General features: G+C 42.9%; 1 protein-coding gene across 7 annotated transcripts in view; it reads right to left on the minus strand.

The window, feature by feature from the left end:
- SPOP (speckle type BTB/POZ protein) overlaps positions 1-9,008 on the minus strand; it is a 29,704-nt gene extending 20,696 nt beyond the window's left edge. The window contains exons 1-2 of one of the 7 annotated variants that reach the window (XM_064473536.1): positions 8,911-9,008; positions 5,422-5,493 (exon numbers count right to left, since the gene is read on the minus strand). The gene's annotated coding sequence lies outside the window, so the exon portion shown is untranslated. Of the gene's footprint in view, positions 1-5,421; positions 5,494-8,021; positions 8,392-8,414; positions 8,434-8,910 lie in introns of those variants that run through there. The other 6 variants (XM_064473538.1, XM_064473537.1, XM_064473535.1 and 3 more) reach the window with 6 other exon arrangements.
- Between the last annotated feature and the right edge of the window lie 1,124 nt (positions 9,009-10,132).

The following is a 10,132-nucleotide window of genomic DNA, read 5'->3' on the forward strand; positions in this document are numbered from 1 at the left end:
AATCAAATTCTTAGAAGCAAACAAAACTATTTTTTTTTTATTTTAGAGTAACTGTTGCATTTAAGTCACCACTCCTGTTTCACCAGATGTTTGCCTCTTCTTTAACTCTTTCTACTTCCATCGTTAGTCGAGATGCCTAAATCTGAAATCTTCACAACTTTTTCCTCAGAAGTCAATCTTCCTCATAATTTTTTAGTTCAGATCATAAGCATGTTAAAAGAAATAAATCTCTTATTTCTTCCAAATTCTCCTTTTCACCTCTTTTCCCTCCTGCCAACCCATTCCTGCTCATTTCTCTCCTCTCACAAGGAAAAATGTTATTTGAACACCCCAGCTCAAGTCTTACAGAAACAATCAGCCTGAGCAGACTTCTCTCTTCAATAAGAAACCTGATCTCATTTTTCAAAGGAAGGGTTTTGTTATTGCCCATGAACTCTTCTATTTCAGATTCTCCCTCATAGGCAAATCGTAAAAAGTATTTTACAGCTTCAGTTTCTACTTGTAGGGTAAATTGTTACCTGTCACTTTTCCAGTAACTCAGTTGCCTTTTTAGCAATTTTTTTGTTTTTTTAAGCAAAATATTTGCACTTTCATAGCATGTAAGTCATCTTCCAAATTAAAAGATAAAGCCATGAAAACTACTCTTTCCCAGTAAACTTCCTCACATGCCAGGGAAGCCTCTCACTCTGAAAGCAGGCTGGCAGCAGCAGGGTTTTTTCTCCCCGCTGTAGATTGTTCTTCTCTTTTAAGAGTGACACACTGCTAGAAACACCTCACACCTCTAAAATCCCAACAGATTCCCGGGGAGTTGAAAATAACTGGAAGAAAATGCCTAAGTGGTTTAATGTCTAAACAGAGAACAAGAAAAAAAAACCTGAAAATTAAGCAGGGCTGCATTTTTCAATCTACTGAGCTGAGACCTGGTACCAAACACTGCTAAAGCACTCAAATGGGATTGCAGATCTGACCTCTAGCAAACCACCAAGACTATAATCCCCTCTGCAGCCTTTTATTTTTATCAACTTTCCAGTAATACAAACATCTGGTAGTCCTCACATAACATTCTCCAGTTGCCATCTTGTGTTAATATTTCTAAGAGCTTATCAAAACCAACTTGAGCTAAAATACAGTTTCTGCTATTATTATTCTGGAAATTAAGCTTTCAAATAATCAATTTAGAGTTTACCATGTACGGTCAAAACTACACATCAAACTCTTGGATTCTTTCACCTATTTGCAATTGCAGCGTGACTTCAAAATAGTTATGAGAATTATTTTAACCTGCTAAATGTAAAGATCATATGATCACCAAATAAAAGCACTCTTAGCGCTAGCATGCAAATCTGGGTTTTTGGAAGAGCATGAAAACGAATCAACCACTTGCTTCATTCCAACAGAAAACTCACTCCAGGGCTTAATTCCTAACAGATAATAAATAGCAATGACAAGCACTTGAAAAGACTCCTGTTTGCAGCCCATCCTACCAGGCAATGCTTCTCCAACTCTTGGGGTTTTATAGGCAGGTATCATAGAATCATAGAATCGTTAAGGTTGGAAAAGACCCTTAAGATCATTGAGTCCAACCGCTAACCCAGCACTACCAAGTCCACCACTAAACCATATCCTCAAGCACCACGTCTACCCTTCTTTTAAATACCTCCAGGGATGGAGACTCCACCACCTCCCTGGGCAGCCTGTTCCAATGTTTGACAACCCTTTTGGTGAATAAGTTTTTCCTAATATCCAACCTAAACTTCCCATGGCACAGCTTGTGGCCATTTCCTCTCATCCTACTGCTTGTTACTAGGGAGAAGAGACCAACCCCCACCTCACTACAACCTTCCTTCAGGCAGTTGCAGAGAGTGATCAAGTCTCCCCTCAGCCTCCTCTTCTCCAGGGTAAACAACCCCAGCCCCCTCAGTCGCTCCTCGTAAGACTCGTTCTCTAGACCCTTCACCAACTTTGTTGCCCTTCTTTGGACTAGAGTCCTTAATTTTCAGTTATTTTGTTTAGTCTTTTCTCTGACCATATCAGACATCAACATGCAAAGGAACAAGGAGTGGAAGGAGATGGGAACCAAATTCCAACTGACTTCCACTTCCAAACCATCTATACTTTCCTCAAAAATCAGCAGCTGTGTTATCTGTAAAACATATCACACTGGCTTCAATAAGGTGTGATGGTTTAGTTAGCATAATTGTAATAATCTTACTCACATTAACATTAAAAAAAAAATAATCATGTCTTACCATAGATCATGCTCTGAAAATAACACAATTACGGCATTTGCCTACACCCATATTTCAATATCCTAGCCATTCAAGACCCGAGATTATTAAATTAGTAAGACAAAGAGCCAAGGAAAATTCTGATATCTTAGATATTCTGTATTTCATATGTGTTTAGTCAGTAAGGAAAAAGACTGGGCCAGATGCATTATTATATGTCTACTTATATCAGTGACACTTCAGAAGCAGGACAGCAAGGTACATTCTTCTCACTGCTTTTGGCATTAATGTAACTTGTGTTCAATGTGGAAAAAAAAATCCCAAAGAAAGTATCTTGGACACAGGGAGCCGATTGGCTGCATTTTAATTGTACATTGTAAGCTGTTGTTGGCATTAGCCATTTATTGAATCTTCAAAAAAAACCAGAGGGAAATGTGAAAGGACATGAAAATACATTCCCAGGAGATACCTGCATTTATCTCCCTTTCTACAGCAACAAGCCACCTCCATAAACTGTGTCCAGCCTCCAAGAAGAAACCAGTTCTTGTTGCTTTTGTTTTGTTGCTGCTACCCCTCCTGTTCTTATAAAACCACTCCAAAGTCTTCCTACTATTTTCCCCATCAATAGTAAAACTCAATAAGCTACTGGGCAATATCATCTGAAGAGAAATACCAATTATCTGCTAGTCAAGAACCAACTCTAAATCACACAAGTTATAAATTGTTACTACCAAGTCACACTAGGACTTTTATCACACTTGCAGGTTTGGTAAAGTTGGCACCAACCTAAAGCAAGGATTTCACAGAGCATTTCCAGGACACTGCTGAATATAATCTACTGTAATACTCGTGCTTGCCTTCCCTGATTAAAACTATATTATATAAAATTTAAACGACAGTTATTTCACCGTAATATTACTTGCTAGAAAGCAGAGGTCTGTCAGGAAGAACACAACACACGTGACGGCAATTTTCGAAACTTCTGGACGGAAAAACCTACACCCTGTCCTTCTCTCTGGGAACAAAAATGAACAAAATCACAAGCAACAGGAAATCTTAAGAAAATCATCTGTCTCTCAACTGCAGTAAGTGAAATACTGTTCTCAGAATTTCATTTACTGCCCACAACTGCTTCTATGAAACTAATCAAACTGATACATGTGGTTTTTAAGCACAACTTATTGAGGTTGCACACTTCTACAAAAAAAAAGCAGCTTAGGAAATGAAATCACCAATATAGTGGTGTCATTTAACATGATTTTGAAATTACAAAGACCTGTAAGGTCAGGATACCCAGCCTACAACAGCCTGCCTTCTGTGCATCCAAGGAAAGTACTGTACGGTGTCTTCACCGTAAGATAATGGATTCTTGGGGGGTGCGGGAGGGATATGACAACATTCTTTAACAGTCAAAGTAGTTAATCTGTAGGCATGACTCTAGCCATGTTAACTGAAAACTTTTCCATCAGTGCAGTCAGCGTCTGTTCTAGCCTCTTTATGCAACAACACTTGGGAGGCAGCCAGGCAGCTTCTCTGCATTGCTATACAGCAGCTCCAGACGACTTCGTGTATTTGTCTCCACCTGCTCTCCAGTCTCACTGCTGTAAGCACGTTTCTAAAACCAGGATTGTCATCTGAGCTTTTTTCAGCCACAAAGGCAAATCTACTATTTTAAATAAAAAATAAAAATGAAAAAGGATTTCTATTTAAGATAAGGTAAGTGAGGCCTCACTAGCTTTAAAATCTAAGCTGAAGAAATAAAACTTAACAATCTTGGCTAGTCTCCCGCTAGTAAACCACTGCTATTAAAGAAAAGTTGCTCTATACAATTATGATCTGATTTATGATTCATTGAACAAATTTCTGCAGCGATGAGCAAAGAATGTGGGAAGAACAGTAACTAAAGGCACACTTAATAAAAAAAAATACACATATCTTTAATTTAAAGTCCCTCTTCAGCTGATCAAGTCCCAGAAGCAAACTTCTACTCCTTGTTTGGCTCTAAGATCAGTAAGGTTTTCTAGACCATCTCCTCTGCCAGTGCAATTCTGCTTAAGTATCAGTTCTTGTCACAGCCCTAACGGAGATATTCACATGTTATACTCATTCTGGAGACAGCTGTTTATGGGTAGGTATGAGGACTCAGACTTCATGGAAAGGAGGAAAAAAACCTGAACAAATACACATGGCTGTTTAAGTCCCACAAATCATTTTGTGAACCTCTGCAAGTACCATTCCTGCATATTTGTAGGTAAAAAAGTGTAATTCTTTAAGTTCTGTTTGCCATCAGAAGATACTGTTTCTATTTTTAGAACATCACATCAGTCTTTTCAGATTGATGCTAAATAGATGTCACAGGCATGTCTGATATCACTCATAGGAAAGCGTTCCAACTGTGGCTCTATTAACTCAAGGGTGGCACGTGAACTCCGGAAAAAAAGTAGTGGTTCAGAGTAACTTAAACTATCAGTCAGCATTTTAAGTATCCTAGTGTCCAACTATACCCTATATAAGTTTACATATCATGGGGCATGAAACGTTTCTGAATATGTAAGAAATATAAGTGTTTAGAGTTCTAAACCTTCCAGGATATTTTCAGAAAAAAAAATATTACTGAGCTTATGAGATTCCTAAATATTTTAAATGCTTAAAGATTAGCATATTTTCACATTATATATGCGAGTCTTAAAGGTGTGCACAAAGGCGTCCTTTTTTTCTGGAAAATTATTTCTGTTATCAGAAGTTGGACCAATTTTTAAAAAGCATTAACATTACTGTATATGATTCACAGCCCAAGTATTACGTCAGACCCAATTTAAAATGCACAGCATACAAGCTATATTTCTAGCAAAAACCATTTTTAAAGTCCACAGTCACACAATACGACCTATTGAATAAGACCTACTACACAGGTGAAGAAAAGCTGAACTGAGATCTCAGTATGAAAATTTTAATACTATTTTCCCTAGTCAGTGCATCAAAAGTCCCCAGTATCCTACTGGCTTCTACTATAGCAGTGGCCAAAACAGTATCTTCCAGTTACGAATCTAGTGTTGGAGTGTTTAATCCCTCCCACGGTCCTGACTTTTTATAAACTCTACGGATGTCTAAAAATCCATGGAGTTGTGCGCCCAGCTACGCCTCACAGAACACAAGGGTGCAACTCCTGCCTGTAGCCAAAGAATTTACTCACAGTATAAAAATGAACTCCCAAGTCTTTTCCGGGCATTTGCTACAGAGTCAGTGGTTCTGCATCTTTTTGGTCCTAAAAATGTGGAGAAAACAAACAAACAAAAAACCCACAAATTACATTTCACGTGTGATACATATTGACTAGAATTCTCAGCTATGCATATCAGCAAAGACAAAGAGAATTCCAGAATTACTCAACAACTTCCTTCCAGAACACTGCTGCAGAGTTCCATAAAGGGACACTTAACAACGTGAAACCAAGGAAAGAAGTTCTGATGTATTTACCGATACAGTTTCTGAAAAACAACAGCTTCTTTGCCTCCTCAAGGGTATGAACATTTTAATCTCATGCTAGTTTCCTGTACCATCATGTGTTTCTAGACCTTGGGACACATACTTTATTTAAGAGGCTTCTCAAGTACAAAGTACAAGACAGAATGCAGTAGCAGCTTATCGACTGGGAATCAAGGAGCAACACTCTCAATAAAGGCTTTTTGGTTGGGGGTTTTTTGTTTCTTTGGTTTTCTAATTAAAAAAAAAAAAAAACAACACATTTTATTGTGTTTCCCTTCTGTGCTGAGTAGGAAAGACCAGCAGTCAGAGGTTGGAGGAATACAGCAAGATCTTACGTAATACTCCAATTGTGCAGAAAATCGAGCCAAAGCTGGGAGGAGAGAAGGAATTTTACAAGATTACAGTGGGTATTTGCAAGCGTGGAACTATGAATGCAATCAATAACACATCAGTAGCTCCTGATCGTACAGAAATAGACATCTTTCCCAGCTTAAGCGCAATTTTGCAGAAATAATGTCCAGGAGGAAATGAAGCAGATGATTTCAAGTTTAAAGACCCACAGTGAGCCAGGCAGTGGAATGGCAAGCCCCACGAGTAAAACGCTGAACAGAAGGGTGTGCCAAGAATAAAGCTGGTAAGTCCCTCTTATTGTAAACTGGATTGGTATCTAGAAAAATCACACAGGGCAACAAACAGTTCACAGTACATACCTAACACTAGGTCGGTCTAGAGCTGCAGTTCAGAGATTAACCCTAAATCTACCCCCCACTGTTCAAGCTGGCTCAGTGGAAACTAACTGAGAGAAGGCTCCGGTGAACTGTATTGTTTTTAAACATTTATCAAGTATAATCAATCTAATACTATTGCCAGTACTGGTACCTTCCCTCTGTTAAAACATTAGCAAATGTTAACAATTACACAAGAAATAGGGGGTGCTTTTAAGCACTCCACTGTGACCTGTTCAATCAGCGATGGTACTGCTCACTGAGACCATGTGTCACTGAGACCCCGTCCATTTTAACTCCTTCCCTCATCTGTGCCTACGTGCAAATCCTGGAGGGTTTGGGGCGGAAACACAATTAGTGTTATAATAGTGGTAACTATACTCAAGTAAATCAGGATATCAGATTTGACAGTAGTTTCTATGATCTTATGGTAGGTACAGTTCTGTATTGCTGTCCTCTGCTGATGCAGTGACAGGATGACAGTTTGCGATGTACTACTGCTATCATGTTGTCTTGATCTTGATACACATCCATGAGAAAGTACCATTAAGAAAAAAAAAAATCTGTTTTCTTCGGGTCACACAGAAACAAGTGACATAATGAAGCCAAATCATTCTGGGCATCTGGTTAGAAAATGTCACTGAAAAAGAAGGAAGCCAGTTATATGTTTTACTTAACTAATTTAGGGTTTTTTTATGACCAAAGAGTTCTATTTTATAAGGCATAAATGTTAGTGAAATTCTTCACTTTTATAGGGCTTCATACCAAGCCACCTCAGATATAATGATTTAGAACTCTAAAGGCAAAGGGAAAAAAAATAGGGAATCACAAGAAAGGATTCCTTTTCATTATGCCACGATGATGCTCTACAATCACAAACGTAAACACATCTAATGATGCTGAGTTACAGAAAAATGACCGCAAATAACACTACATTCCATGTTTTTCTCCCCCCAAAAAAACTCGTCAGAAAAAGACAATTCCATTTCACAGGCAACTTTGCAAATACTATGAGAATAATATTTTACTCTTATAACCCCATCTATCACTAATCAAGACAATGTTTGCTACAAGCATTAACACTCTACTATAGAACCATATTAGTGGCACATTTAACTGAGAAATTGAATTTTTTGCTTTTCCCTGCTGCATGATGATGCACCATTTCCTTTAAACACCACTACAGGCCTGAGACATAGCTAAGAAATACCAGTAGTGATCCCAGACACCATGGGGTCTAATTCACAGGAAGACCAAGTTCCCTCCTGATTTAGAAACGTGCCTCACAGTGCTCAGTGGCGAAGCTACGACCTGTCATCCCTTACTTGGTTATGCTCTTAGTCACCTCGGTTTTTCCACTCCAGCCCTTATTTCCTTTCTTCCACTCGTGTTGCCTTACTCAGTTCCTGGCACCCCACTGAACCCCTGCCCCCGCCCGGGGATCTTGAGGAACCGCCTGACCCGGCCTCCCCCCAACTTTTCCCACACCTCTCCCCCCATCAGGCCCTGCTCCCCTCCTCTCCCCAGCCGAGCCACCCACCCCTCTTCTCTCAACTCCTGCCCCCTTCCCCACAGCTCTTACCTCCTGGCCCTACGAGTGACTCCCACCGCCGCAGGAAGCCCTGCTCCAAAGCAGGCCGGGACGCCCTGAAGCCCTAAACCAAGCAGGTGCGGCGGGTGGGGATGGCGCCCCGGACTCTGCCCCCCACTCCGCAGCCAGCCCCCCTAGGAGAACACCAGCAGCTGGAGCTCACTATTTGGCAGCATGTCTTCCTCCTCCGATTCCCCCCAAGCAGTGGCACAGGCTCATTATTCCGCAGGTCCCCGCAGCAGCCGTCTGCGCAGGCGCGGAGTTGACGAACAAGCAGGATATGGCTGTTCCCAGCGCTCTCCTCCCGGCCGCGCATGCGCAGCGCACCGACAGCGCCTCCTCCCCTGCGCCCCCCCCCCCCTCACGACCACCGCACACGCGCACATTCGCCCAGCACAAGACCCAAACTCCTGCCTCGGGCTTCCTCCTGCGCATGCGGCCTCTGCCGCCAGGCCAGCTTCCACGCATGTGCTACCGCATTCGACCACGCCCCCGCCCCTCCCCTGCGCATGCGCACCAGTCCCGCCCTCCTGCTTCGCCTCCCGGCGGCTCACATTCTGGCAGCACGGTAGAGCATGCGCTGTGTGCCATGGGGTCCCCTAAAGTGTGATAGCTCACTATTTGGCAAGGATCTACTCCTGTCGCAGTGCCATTTAAACAGCCGGCGGAGGAGGGGGGGCAGGCCCATGCGGAGTCTCTCACTTCCTAGTCATGCGTCAGGGCCGCCGCAGAAACAGAGGAGAGCTACCCCACATACACCTCGCAAAGACAAGCGGTGGGGGGGGATGACGATACTACCTTCCCCCCATCCCTGTGGAGGTTTCCAGTCCTCGCCCGATTCCTTTTGCTTCTTTCCCCCGCACGGCCCCTCCCACCTCACCTGAGAAAGATACAGCTGCCTGCTGTCCCCTTGCGGTCTCCTCACACTGCCCTAAACTGATACATCCGGGCTCCCCTCAACACCCGCCTCTCAGGGCGGGGGCGGCGCACTGCGCCTGCGCAGGAGGGGCGGGACACAGGGGAGGCGGGGGAAAAGGCGGGAAAGGCGTCGAGCGGGGCGCCGCGCGCTGCCTGCCTCTCCCTCCCTCCCTCCCTCCCTCCCTCCCTCCCTCCCTCCCTCCCTTGTGAGGGCTTGGTTACCTGACGTGAAAGGGCGCTGCTCTCCCCCCTTCTGTCCCGGAGACCTCTGCTGGTGCCGTGTGAGGGCTGAGCACTCTGCTTGGACCTGGGGTAGGGTTTTATTATAGATCTTTTCACCCAAGAAGCTTTAGGGGAGATGGAAGGGGGTACTTTTCTCCTGTTGTGGTGTGGCCTCGTTTTGCCTTGCCTCCCCATTCCTTTGAGGGTTGGGCTTAGTGTTGTGTAGTGGAAACACCAACAGTTCCTCCCCCTTCTCTCACTTCAGGTTGGATTGTGGCCCATTTCAGCACGTGGGTCACCAGTGCTTGTGAAGAATGCCTCCCCACGCTGCGCACAGTGAGAATTTCTTGCTGAGTTTGAGGATGATTGGTGAGGGGTTTTTTTTTCAAGATGCAACATTTATGTTAACTCTTTGATAAAAGGTTTATAAAGGAAATAAAGATGTTTTATGTCTGTCATTGAGGGGTCTAGACCAAGAGCTTAAGGGAGACCTTATAGACCTTCCAGTACCTACGAGGGAGTTATCAAGCAAATGGAGCCAGGCACTTCATAGTGGTACATGGCAGGAGAAACAAAAGTAAAAATGAGAAAACCACAGACCAGATATAAGAAATGTTTCCATCGTGACCATAGATGAGCATTTGCCCAGAGAGACTATGCAGCCTCTGCTGGTGGGTTTCAAGGCCTGATTAAATAAAGCCCTGAGCAATGTTGTCAGATCTCATAAGTGGCCCTGCTTTGAGCAGGTTGGACCAGATGATGCCCTGAAGTCCCTCCCACCCAAATTACCCTGTCGTCCTAAGGTCTCTTTCATATATGGATCTTCTCTTGGTCTAATTTATAATGGTTTGCAACCAGAGGAAGCCAGATTTTCATTGTTATTTATGTAAATGTTTGTAGAAAAGTTTATCCAGAGCTAGCCTTTCCTTCCTGCCAGTTCCAGTGTCATGTTATAGTGAATT

The sequence above is a fragment of the Phalacrocorax carbo genome, chromosome 25, assembly GCF_963921805.1.
Source record: "Phalacrocorax carbo chromosome 25, bPhaCar2.1, whole genome shotgun sequence".
NCBI classification, from domain to species: domain Eukaryota; kingdom Metazoa; phylum Chordata; class Aves; order Suliformes; family Phalacrocoracidae; genus Phalacrocorax; species Phalacrocorax carbo.